Raw genomic sequence first — 11,327 nt, 5'->3', positions numbered from 1 at the left:
GACAAGTGATGAGTGGTGATTGTAGCCTGACCACATCTGTGTTTGTCCATCTCCGAAGCACTGCTCGCTAGCAAGGCTGCTCACCCGCCTAGTCGCTCATCAGAGGACTTGGTCCCCAGGAGGCCCCTGCAAATGAATGTTGGGCTTTGCCTTATCAACTATGGCTTTCCAACCGGGGGACCACCAATCTTTTGTTTAGTAGTTGTGTGCAAACTCTGGGTGATACCCCGGAATGGAATAGGATGTAGCTGTAACGAGGAATAGTATGTAGCCATTAAAAATGGGAAAATTCTATATATTGATAGGAAATAATAGCTAAGCTATATTAGGTGCAAATTAGAGGATGCATAGTAAGTGTTGGTGGTCCAACGATTGTGTAGAAGAGGGAGCATAATCTTATTTATGTGTAAAATATCTTGAACGCTAGAACACCGATGAATCCACAAACGGCACAAGAAGGCCAGTGTGGGGGCGGGCTGCTTGCACTGGCACGGTCCTGATCTGTGAGCGTTAGGGAGCACGGTCCTGATCTGTGAGCGTTAGGGAGCACGGACCTGATCTGTGAGCGTTAGGGAGCACGGACCTGATCTGTGAGCGTTAGGGAGCACACGCACATGCTGTCTCGTCAAGAGAAATGAAATGTAAGACACTGCTTCTGTATTGTCACAACTTTTTTAAAAAGTCCAACTACTAAATTGTTTTTAAGGCCCTGTCTATGCATTCAATTCAACTAGACAGCAATGTTTTTTTTATTGAACAGCTTTATTGACCTATAATTCACGTAGCATATACTTCAGTGGTTTAAACACATTACAGGGTGTGCATCCCTCACCTTCTTATATCCTTTTGGGAGCTCTGGTGGCATAGTGGCTGCTCACTGGGCTGTTGCCCACAAGGTCAGCAAGTAGGACACCACCAGCCACTCCATTTCATTGTTAACCCTTTGATCACACTGGCTGGTGTGCGGCTTTGTTACAGAATTAGCCGGCATCTCACTTAGATGGCTGCTTGTTGCAAGACAACCCGCAAGACCCCAAGCTAGCAACCATCTGCCTTCTTGACCACACTGTGCTATAGTACCTATATCTTCAGTGATTGCTTCACGAGGGCAAGTATCAAGCAGGGCCACATGATAAGAACTGATTGTTCTTAGAGTAGGGCTTACCATTTAGTCCAAGATCAAAATACGTTCGTATGTCTATGGTTTATCTATGTCCTTAGTCCACTTTAGAGATAGCAATCTCCGTTTCTTGAGAAATAATATCAATAATCTCCATGGGACTTTGGTAATTCTAATAATAATGCTATTAATTTAGCCAACGGGATAGAACTTAAAATACTACTTCCAAGAGGAAAGTGCGTCGAGATAGGAAAACGCTTCAGACTGAAGACATGGATCTTGTACAGATTACCTTGTACCTGTACAGGCTGCCTGGTACAGATTAAACGCACGTGACTGAGCCCGTCACTATAAGGGGGAGGGCTGGGGACAAGGCACGCTGTCCGTGGCGGCATTCACTGGGGAACCTGTCCGCAGGACGAAGATGCATCATAAGAAGTAAAGAGCGTGTAGAACAGTAAATATATAACCGTCCTACGATGCCAACGATTGGAGCCAATGCTTTCTATGTGTACATGTTTTTGATGCATAAAAAAACCTGAACGGAAAAACATTGGAGCAGTGGGTTTTATTTTCTGGGTAGTTGGACTATGAGCATATTTAAATTTTCTTTTTCTTTTTTCCATTGCCCTTCAAGCTTTGAATAAAACACACGTGTTATTTCTAACCATCGCTAAAAACTACTTTGGTGCCCAGCCCCTGGTAGTCCCCCAGGAACAGTCAGCCTCTCCAAGGCGCCCTCAGAAGGCCTGCTGGCTTTTCCACCCTGGCCCATCCTCCCCTCACACAGAGGACGGAGGAGCCCAGAGGGGTGCCCCTGTCCCCCTGCAGAAATGCTGTCCAGCCTGCATGTCTAGCTCAGGGGTCTTCCTGCCGGGTGGTAGCAGTGACTTGCTCCTTTGTGCTCCAGGTAAGAGCAAGTTTCTCTCTGAATTGGAGTCCCCACAGGTACCCACTGTGGTAGTTATATAATCATTTATCAATTTGAGATGATTAAGAGCGAAGGGGTGGAGTCTAGCCTGTCAATCAGGTCATGGCCAATGAGGTCTCTGTGTGGACATGGCCTTCTCCTGAGGATTCTGGGAACTCCTGTCTTTCTCCTCTCTCTCTCTTCTCACTCCCTGGGAGACATTGCAGGTGACAAGACCCATGGAACCATGCTAGTGCCCTGAACTGGAGGATCCATGTAGAGACCCTTGCCTGCGCTGACATGCTTACAATGCCATTGGATCCACAAGGCATCTCACCCACTAGGCTGTGATCTTCCTGCATTCGGCATCATTGCATGTGTTGCATGAGCCTGAAGAGGACTTTATCAATTGGTATCAGACATATGGATTAATATCTGACTTATGGACTTGCTCTGGTCTGGGCTGGGATGTTTTCTCAATATTCAACTGCTCTTGTATATAAAGCTCTTTCTTATCCACATATGAGTCTTCCTGGATTTGTTTCTCTAGTCTGCCCAGACAAACACACCCACCCTGCCCTCCGAGTCTCTGTGCTCCCAGGTGGCACCCAGCTCCTGGTGCAGCATGCCTGCTGGAGGAGCATGGGCCCAACACCCTGCCCTTCTTCCTCACTCTGGTGCTCGCTGCTCTTGGCTGCAATCCTCATCCCACCCAACCCGGCCTCTCCTTTCCTCTGATCGAGGCTTTGGGTGTTGCTCGGTGTGTCCTCCCAGGCTTAGCTGCAGGCTGCCCTCCTCCTGCCACAAGGCCCTCATTTTGAGACTATCTGGAGACAGAAAAGCATCTTCCAAACCAATGAGCATGTGGGTCAGAGTTCATCGGCGGAGCCCCCATGTTTATAGTCTGAGGGGAAGGGACCCCCAGAGGATGGCAGGCCTTTCTGAGATAGAGGAGGAGGAGGAGGTCATTTCTCTGTGTCAATCGAAGAAAATGGGGCTGACCTTTGCCAAGGAAGATGACCTTTGCCTCAGAGGTTTCCATATCCTCCACCCCCAAACTTCCAATCTCCCTGCCTCTCCTCTCCAGGGGGAAAGTGGACCGAGGGAGAGGATACAGAAGCAGGGTGGCCTCCCATCCTGGTGGGTCTGAGATGGGCCGGTTCCTTTCACAGATGTACACAGCAGCTTGACTGGGCAGAGAATCAGAGGATGGCAGCCCCCATCCCCACCCCAGCTTCTCAGCAAGGAGAGATTCAGTGACTCACAGCCCTGCCCCCACCCCTTCTTTCTCTGCAGCGGAGCACCCCCACCCCCACCCCCATCCCTGGCCCACCAGAGTTGAGCCAAAAGGCAATGAAGAGAGGAACAGGTGTCACATTTGCTCACATCCATGTGTGCTTGCTCTTAATCCCTGGCTTAGAGAATCATGAATAGAGACTCAGAAGTCAAAGGAAACAGAGGAAAGAACTAGGAGGCAAAAGACATTTATAGAGCTATAAATACAGGCATGCATAGATGTAAATAAATATATAACGATAGGAATACAGGGCTAGTGTTAAGGTAGCAGACAGATATTGGGCCTCTACTCAAGTCCTCCCTCAACACAAGAACACTTTGTTCTAATACTCTGGCATTCTGTGATGCTCACCCTCCCAGCACAATTGCTGAAGACAAAAGGAGTGCATAAGCAAATGTGGTGAAGAAAGCTGATGGTGCCTGGCTATTACAAGATATAGTGTCTGGGGTCTTAAAGGGTTGAAGATAAACAAGCGACCTTCTAGCAGGGAAGCAACAAAGCCCACCTGGAAGAAGCGCACCAGTCTGTGTGACCATGAGGTGTGGATGGGATCAGGTATTAGGCATCAGAAGACCCAAAACAAACAACCATATTGATGTAAACCAGTGGGGTTGGAGTGGAGACCCAAAGCCCATCTGTAGGCATTTGAACATCCCTTCACAGAAGTGTCACAAGGAAGGGACAAGTCAGCCATGGTGCAGTATAGCACTGACGAAACACAACATTCCTCTAGTTCTCTAATGCTTCTCCCCGCCACCCACACACACACACACACACACCAATGTCATGACCCAGTTCTACTTTACAAATCCGGCTAGAATGGAGCATGTACACTGGTACAGTTAAGAGCTCTCAACACATGTAATCCAGAAGAGATAATCCCCTTCGGGAATAGTAATGGGAGTAGTGATACCAGGCGGGTAGGGGGAAGGTGGAGGGCGGGGGAGTAGGGGGAGAGAGGGGAAACCGATTGCAAGGATCAATGTGTAACCTCCACCACCACCACCCCCTCCAGGGGGACGAACAACAGAAATGTGGGTGAAGGGAGACAGCGGTCGGTGTAAGACATGAAAATAAAAATAATTCATAAATTATCAAGGGTTCATGAGGGTGGGAGTGTGGGGGAGGTGGCATAAAAAAGGAGCTGATACCAAGGGCTCAAGTAGAAAGAAAATGTTTTGAAAATGATGATGGCAACGTATGTACAAATGTGCTTGACACAATGGATGTGTGGATTGGTATAAGAGTTGTAAGAGCCCCCACTAAAATTATTTATAAATAAAATAAAATTAATATAGGGATTCTCCCGTAATCCAGCCACTCTTGTTCTCCTCCTCCTCCTTAGTCCCAAGGAGACAAATCCCAGCCTCAGAGCTCGGACATGTGGGCTCCATTTTCCACATCTCTTCCAGGTTAGGCAGGCAGGCCTCAACTGGGATGTGACACGCACAGGTCTTCGGATGTCTCAGGGCTCTGGAGTTGAAAGACAATGAGAAGTCTCCCTTGCGTTCAAAATCCTCTTATCAACAAGCATAAGTACTGATTAATATTTACTGAGCACTTAATACATGTTTAAGTATTAAGTATTAAGCTTGCTCTGAGCGCTTTCCCTGAGCACGTAACATGGGTAAGTTTATTGTGTCTCTGTTCCGTACATGGAGAAACCGAGGCACAAAGAGGTGAAGTTGCCCTAAAGCATGGTGCGGTGCTGTCTGTGGACAGGTCCTCTTCCAGTTCCACTGTGCCCTGGCTTGCAGGTTCCTGTAAAGGGCACCCCCCCTGCAGAGGGCTGCGGGAACAGGCTAGACTCCTGTCTGGCTTATTGTTGGTTGTCCTGGGAGACTTCATCTGGTCAGAGTAGAAAACGCTCTCCTTAGGGTTTCCGAAGCTGTGGTCTTTCAGACACGGGCTGCCAAGTCTGTCTTCCCAAGAGTCCCCAGGGGGATTTGAAGCACCAACCTGTCAACTGGTAGCGGAGTATGTAACTGTTTCCACCACCCAGAGACTCCACTTCCTCGTTAGGAATTGGTTTTAGCAGATCCTTTCCCCAGACCGTGTGAGGGGTTGGCGAGAAGGAAGATATCTGTGCTTGTTGAGGGCTCTCATCGATTGAGTTGCATCCCCCCAAATTTGTGTGTTGGGATCCTAACGCCACTACCTGTGGGCATGATGGCCTGTAATGTAGCACATCGAGTGTAGTAAGAGCTGGGGCCAAAAGGGACCAAAAGGTTGGCGAGTCGGGCGCGCAAGCGCGCTCTTCCAGCGGCACCACGGGAAAAGGGTTCGTGTGCTGCCTCCGGAGAGGCTATAGCCAAGGACGCCCTGGCTTCAGGGATGCTGAGGGTTGACATGCGCTGGAACCAACTTGATAGCAACTATTTTTTTTTAATGCAACCAAATGTCATCGTTTTTCATAAATCAATCGAGAATCATTAACATCAACCAAGTCCGTTGAGATCAAATCAGGATTGATGGAGGGGGTGAAAGAGTTAACTCACTGTTAATTAAAATACTGGAAATGTAACACAGTTTGGGATGTGGTCTTTTGAGATTCAGTTTGTTAAAAGGGACCCCGATGTAACAGCCTCCTCCCTTGTGGTGAAAAATTCCTGTTAAACTTAATCCGTTAGGATGCTTTAATTCAGGAAGGAGACAAGCAAGGACATTTAGAGTAGGTTCTCCAGGGTCTGACAGCCCCTGGAGAAACGTAGATGTCGATTGCTGGTCTGATCGTCCCCTGGGGAATTATAGATGGTTTTCCTCTGAAGCCTGCTGACCTTGGTTAGGGGCCCATCTTTGTAAGACTTATCCATTATCTCCTGGGCTGGTTGAGAAACCTGCTAATTGTCTCCCACCCCAATCTGTCGCAAAGTTTGGGGTATATAACTTGTGGGATCGTCACTGAGTCTTTGAAGCAGTTTGTGGGTAGCAACACCGACTAGTTCCGTCTGTCAGCGCTTTCAGAAATAAATGTACAGTTTCTCAAATCAACCTGGTCTCTGCCTCTGACTGAAATAGTGGCGGGCCACCCTGGACGCCATGTGTGCTGGCAGCTTGAGCAGCGTGCACACACACACACACACATGTGCACGCACACGCACACGGAACGTTTACCAGCTCAGGAACCAGGAAACTACCCGGATGCTTTCAAGGGCACCCCTGGCACAGCGCCGACTGATTGGACGAGGACCCTGCAGAACTGTGAGAAAATGCGTTTCTGTCTTTAAACTGCCCCTACGGTGTTTCTGCTAGGACAACAGTTCGAGACGGAGAAAGGGAGGGAGATTTTTCTTAAATGCCCAGGGAGGGGAAAAGAATATCTGATTAAAGGGAGGTGAGGGAAAAGCGGAGCGGGGACAGAGGTTTCTGTTGTCTGGGTGGCATGATACCGAGTGCTGATCTGGTGTGCGACACCCCACCTACTTCACGACTCAAACAGAGCAAAAGCTCGCTGCCAACGAATTGATGCCAGCTCATCGTGGCTCTAGAAGACAGGGAGAGCTGCCCCGTGGGTTCCCGCGGTGGTAACTCTTCACCGACAAGAACGGTTCTCTGGTGGAACTGCGGCAGGGGGGGGTGGGAGTGGGGGGTCCCAAACAGCCAATCTTGTGCTTCGCAGCCAACGTGTAACCACCATGCCGCCAAGGCTCCTGTCACTCCGAACAGAAACGTTAAAAGGGCGGGAGGCGATTCTCGGTGAACAAGCGAGCAGACCCAGAAGGACACACGCTGTCCAAGCCGGGGGGATATGAGGTCCCAGAACAGAGGGAAAGCCGCTTCCTGCTCACCAGCTGCCAGGGACCAGGGGAGAGGGTGCTGCAGGGCTGTGGGGTCTCCAGTGTCATTTTCTTTTCTATTTTGGGTGAGGGCAATGTTTGGGAAGCAGATGCAGGTGACGGCTGCACAGCACGGCGATGGTGCTGAGTGCCACTGCACCGTAAGGGAGGTCAGTGCTGGCTCCCTGGAGTCACTTGAACATGCCTGGGTGACACTCACCTAAGGCTCGGTGGTTCAGACCCACCTAGTAGTTGGGCAGAAGAAAGGGCCGAGGGCCTGCCTCCGTGGGGATGGCCATAGCCAGGAACCCCTGTGGCACAGTCTTCCTAACGCATGGGGCTGACTGGATCGCCATGAGCTGGGTTGGGTTTGAAGCCACTGAGGGTGGTGCAGGCGGAGAGAGGGAGACAGAGGTAGTCAGACACCTTTAGGAGAGGCAGGCGGAGAGAGGGCGGGAGAGGAGGCTTCCTGCAGGGACCCCACAGAGGCCAGCCTTCTGGTATGGCCACTTGAAGAGAAGCGGAGGGGCTTGGGAGTGGACGGTGGAGGAATGAGGTGGTGGGAACATCCAACCGACCTGAGCCTCAGGGTTCTAGGGGGCATGGCCTGACCCTGGATTCCCCCACAGGCCAGCCCATCAGAGCAGGACTCTGAATCTTCACCCCTCACCCCAACTCCAGCTTTCTCCTCCCCGGTGTGGAGCGTAAAGTGGGTCTCTGGAGACTGGAGGCTGCTGGGAGGCCTCTGTTGGCCTTGCTTTGTGGTTAAGTACTGTCAGGTCGGTCTAGACTCGTCGTCACCCAGTGCATGATGGAAGGAGACGCTGTCCGGTCCTGCCCCATCCTCGCATTTGTCATGTTTGTGCCCATTGCTGCAGCCATTAGGTCCGTCATTGGGCTTCTTTCTGGCTCGTAACTTTCCCCAGCAGGTCGCCCTTCTCTCGGGTCACGCGTCCAAAGTCTCGGCATCTCTGCTTCCAGGGGTGCTGTGCTCCTCCCAGGCAGCTTTCCTTGCTCCTCTGGCGTCCCCTTGAACAGTCACTGTTGTCCGCCAGCACCACCGTTCAAAGGCATCGTTCTCCTTCCGTCTTCCTTATTCGGTGTCCAGCTTCCGCCGCAGGTGAGGTGCGTGACAATATCATGACTTGGGTCGTCCAGGTGAGTGCCTTTTCTTTGTTTATCATGATGCAGTTTATTGGTCAGGATGTAAGGCCCTTTGTTTTCTTTCTTCTTTTTTTTTAAGCAAAAGGGAAGAAATTCATTGGAGCCCATATGGGAATGCCTAGAGGGGCCCAGTGTCCCCTACTCTGTCGGCATGCCCAGCATAGGGTCACACCATTCACTGCACCCCCATGTCCCAGAGGGACTCCCCTGGAGCCGAGGCCCAAAGCCCCAGGACTGGCTGGGGGTGGGGACGTTGTAATCTGTACTGAAGGCTGTCTTTGATCTTGATCAGAAGAGCTTCCAATCCTCTTGGCTTTCTCCAAGCAGAATTGTATCATCTGCACACCACGGCTTGTTAGTCTCCCTCCAATCCTGACCACGCAGTCCAGCTTCTCGGCCTTATGTGGCCGATTTACAGCTCGAATCAACAGGGTGAAAGGCCACAGCCCTGACACACAGCTCTCCTGGTTCTGAAACGGGCAGTCTTCCCTGCTCAGTTCAAAGGGCTGCCTCTTGGCTCCTCGTGAGCACAAGGAAGTTTTCTGAGATTCCCACGCTTCTCAATATTATCTATAATTTGTTATGAGCCACCCCGTTGAATGTCTTTGCTGTGTCAATAAGACACAGGTAAACATAATCCTGGTGTTCTTTGCTTTTGGCCAAGATCCGTCACACAGCAGCCATGTTATCCTAGGTTCCATGTCCTCTTGTAAACCTGGCTTGGATTTCTGGCCGTTTCCTATCTTTGTATTACCGCAACCATTTTTTGGCACTGTCTAACGACAATAAAAAGTTTTTTAAAAGGAGTCCGGATGTTGCAGGGATTAAGTTCTCAGCTGTTCACCCAAAGAAAGAGAGGTGGTCTGAACTCGTGAGCCTTCTCCCCAGCTCCTGCGTGCTGGGTGGGAGAGAGGTGGGGCAGTCCTGCTTCTGTAAGATTGCAGCTGTAGAAGCCCTGCTGATTGATGAGGCGAAGCATTAACTGATGTGTCAAATACTGGAAATATAGCATAGTTTGGAGTTTGGTCTGTTGACCGCTTGTTAAAAGGGGCCCAGGATGTAACACCTCCTCCCTTATAGTTAAAAAAAAATCATTTTCAACCTAATCAGCAAAGAGTTTCTAGCCCAGGAGAGGGGAAGCAGGACCGTTTATATAAGCAGGGACGCCTGGAACCGTAAGGGGGACTGGTCTGGTAGCCCCTGGAGTGATGGAGATATCAATTGATGGTCTAATGATCCCCTGAGGGAAATGCAAACTGTTTTCTGTGAACTTTGCACCCTTTTGTTCCATTGCTAGAAAGTCCTCTGATCATTAGAAAACCTGTTAATTACCTCCTGGGTCTACTGCAAAACCTGCTTCTTGTCACGTAGTGTAAGGTATAAAACTTGCTTGATTTTGACCACATTTTTGAAGCAGTTCGGTGGTAGCAAACCCAACTGTTTCCTACTGTCAGTGGTGGCACAAATAAACTTGGGATTTCCCCAATCAACGTGGTCTCTGCCGTTGGCTGCTACAGCCGCACACTCTCCCGGACCCCTTGTTTGCTAGCAACACAGTGAAGCAGTCCTCCTCAGTCAGCAGTGGGTGTTTGTTTGTTTGTTTGTTTGTTTGTTTGTTTGTTTGTTTAAGCAACAGCATCCGTTTCTTGCATCACATGCTGTTCATTCAGAGCCGACTGCCGCTCATGGGGTCTACACAGCAGGCCTGAGAGGGACAGGATTGACTCCATTGTGCTGTGAGGAATTCAGTCACCTGCCCCGGCTCACGTCGTAGCCAAACCAGGATTCAAAACTTGAATTCCCACACCAAGCTAAACCCTCCACCAACTAACTCCTAACTGCAGGGTGTTCCTGCCCCACTGGGTCCTTAACCCACAAGAATCCCTTTCTTCCTGAACCGTGTGTTTGCTTCAGAATTGCCTGGGGAAGGTGTTTAAAATGCAGATCTGTCCAAATAGAGGTCTGCGAGGGAGCCCAGGGACAGTGATCTCAGCAAACTCACCATATAACCTCCAAAGTAACTCCAGCAGAGCAGGAGGGTCCTCTTACAAAGCGTGCTCCAGCTGTGCTTCGGAATGGAGGCGGTAGATCAGTGGTGAGAAGTCTCATCTTTCCTGCTGGAGATCCAGGCTCCATTCCCAGTCAATGCACCCATGACGGCTGCCCCATGTGTTGCTGGAGGCTTGCATGACGCTAGGACGCCGAGTGGGTCTCAGCAGACTCTTTCAGCCAAAGGCTTCCCGATCTTCCTTCCCTAAACGTATGGGTCCTCTTGCACATAAGGCGCTGTATGGAAGCCAGACACAACCCCCAGGCCGATCTCAGCAGGGTGTGTTCCAGGTCCTAACAGGTGGTGAGCGCACCACAGACACCTGAGGGACGAATGAGGGCCTTGTACCTGCACCTTCTTGCTCAGATCTTTCGCTTGTCCACGTAAAAATATTCTAAAAGGTGGTCTGCAGGGCCGGCCCCAATCCCAACTACATGGACAGCTCCCCCCACCCCACCCCAGAAAAATTCACTTTGGAGGACAGCACTGAAGCTATAGCTCGGGGAGAGGGACATGTCTGATCAGAGCACACAGGAGCTAACAAAGAGGGAAGGAGAGAGAGTGGAACACATCTTGGCCCACCAAGCCCCGAGGAAGATATTCCTGCTCAGAGCAGAAAATGCACAGAGGACCCTGGGGTCAGCCCCACCATGAGACACGGCATCCCTCACTGATCCATAGCACTACTGGGGCTAACACTGGAGACAGTGCAGGAATTGTGCCCCATCTGACCCCACCACATGGAGAAGAAACACTAAGGGCGTGCAACAGAACAGCAAGGGGAGCACAGCAACAAAGCCGCTGCGGAACACCACAAATCATCTGTGGGCCAGGGCGTGGCACCCCATCAGACTAGACCAGAAAACATGCCTAAAGGTCAACAAACAGACCTTGAACTACTTATAAGCTGTTTTCTATTTTGTCATTTTTGTTGTTGTTTTGTTTTGTTTCCTATTGTTGCTTTGTTTTGCACTGTCTTGTTTTAGTGTTTATTATAATCTCTGCATGTC

The sequence above is a fragment of the Echinops telfairi genome, unplaced genomic scaffold, assembly GCF_000313985.2.
Source record: "Echinops telfairi isolate 266 unplaced genomic scaffold, ASM31398v2 ScPeMD7_7424;HRSCAF=8462, whole genome shotgun sequence".
NCBI lineage: Eukaryota > Metazoa > Chordata > Mammalia > Afrosoricida > Tenrecidae > Echinops > Echinops telfairi.
The sequence above is the reverse complement of the archived record's forward strand: the minus strand, read 5'-3'. Positions refer to the sequence as shown.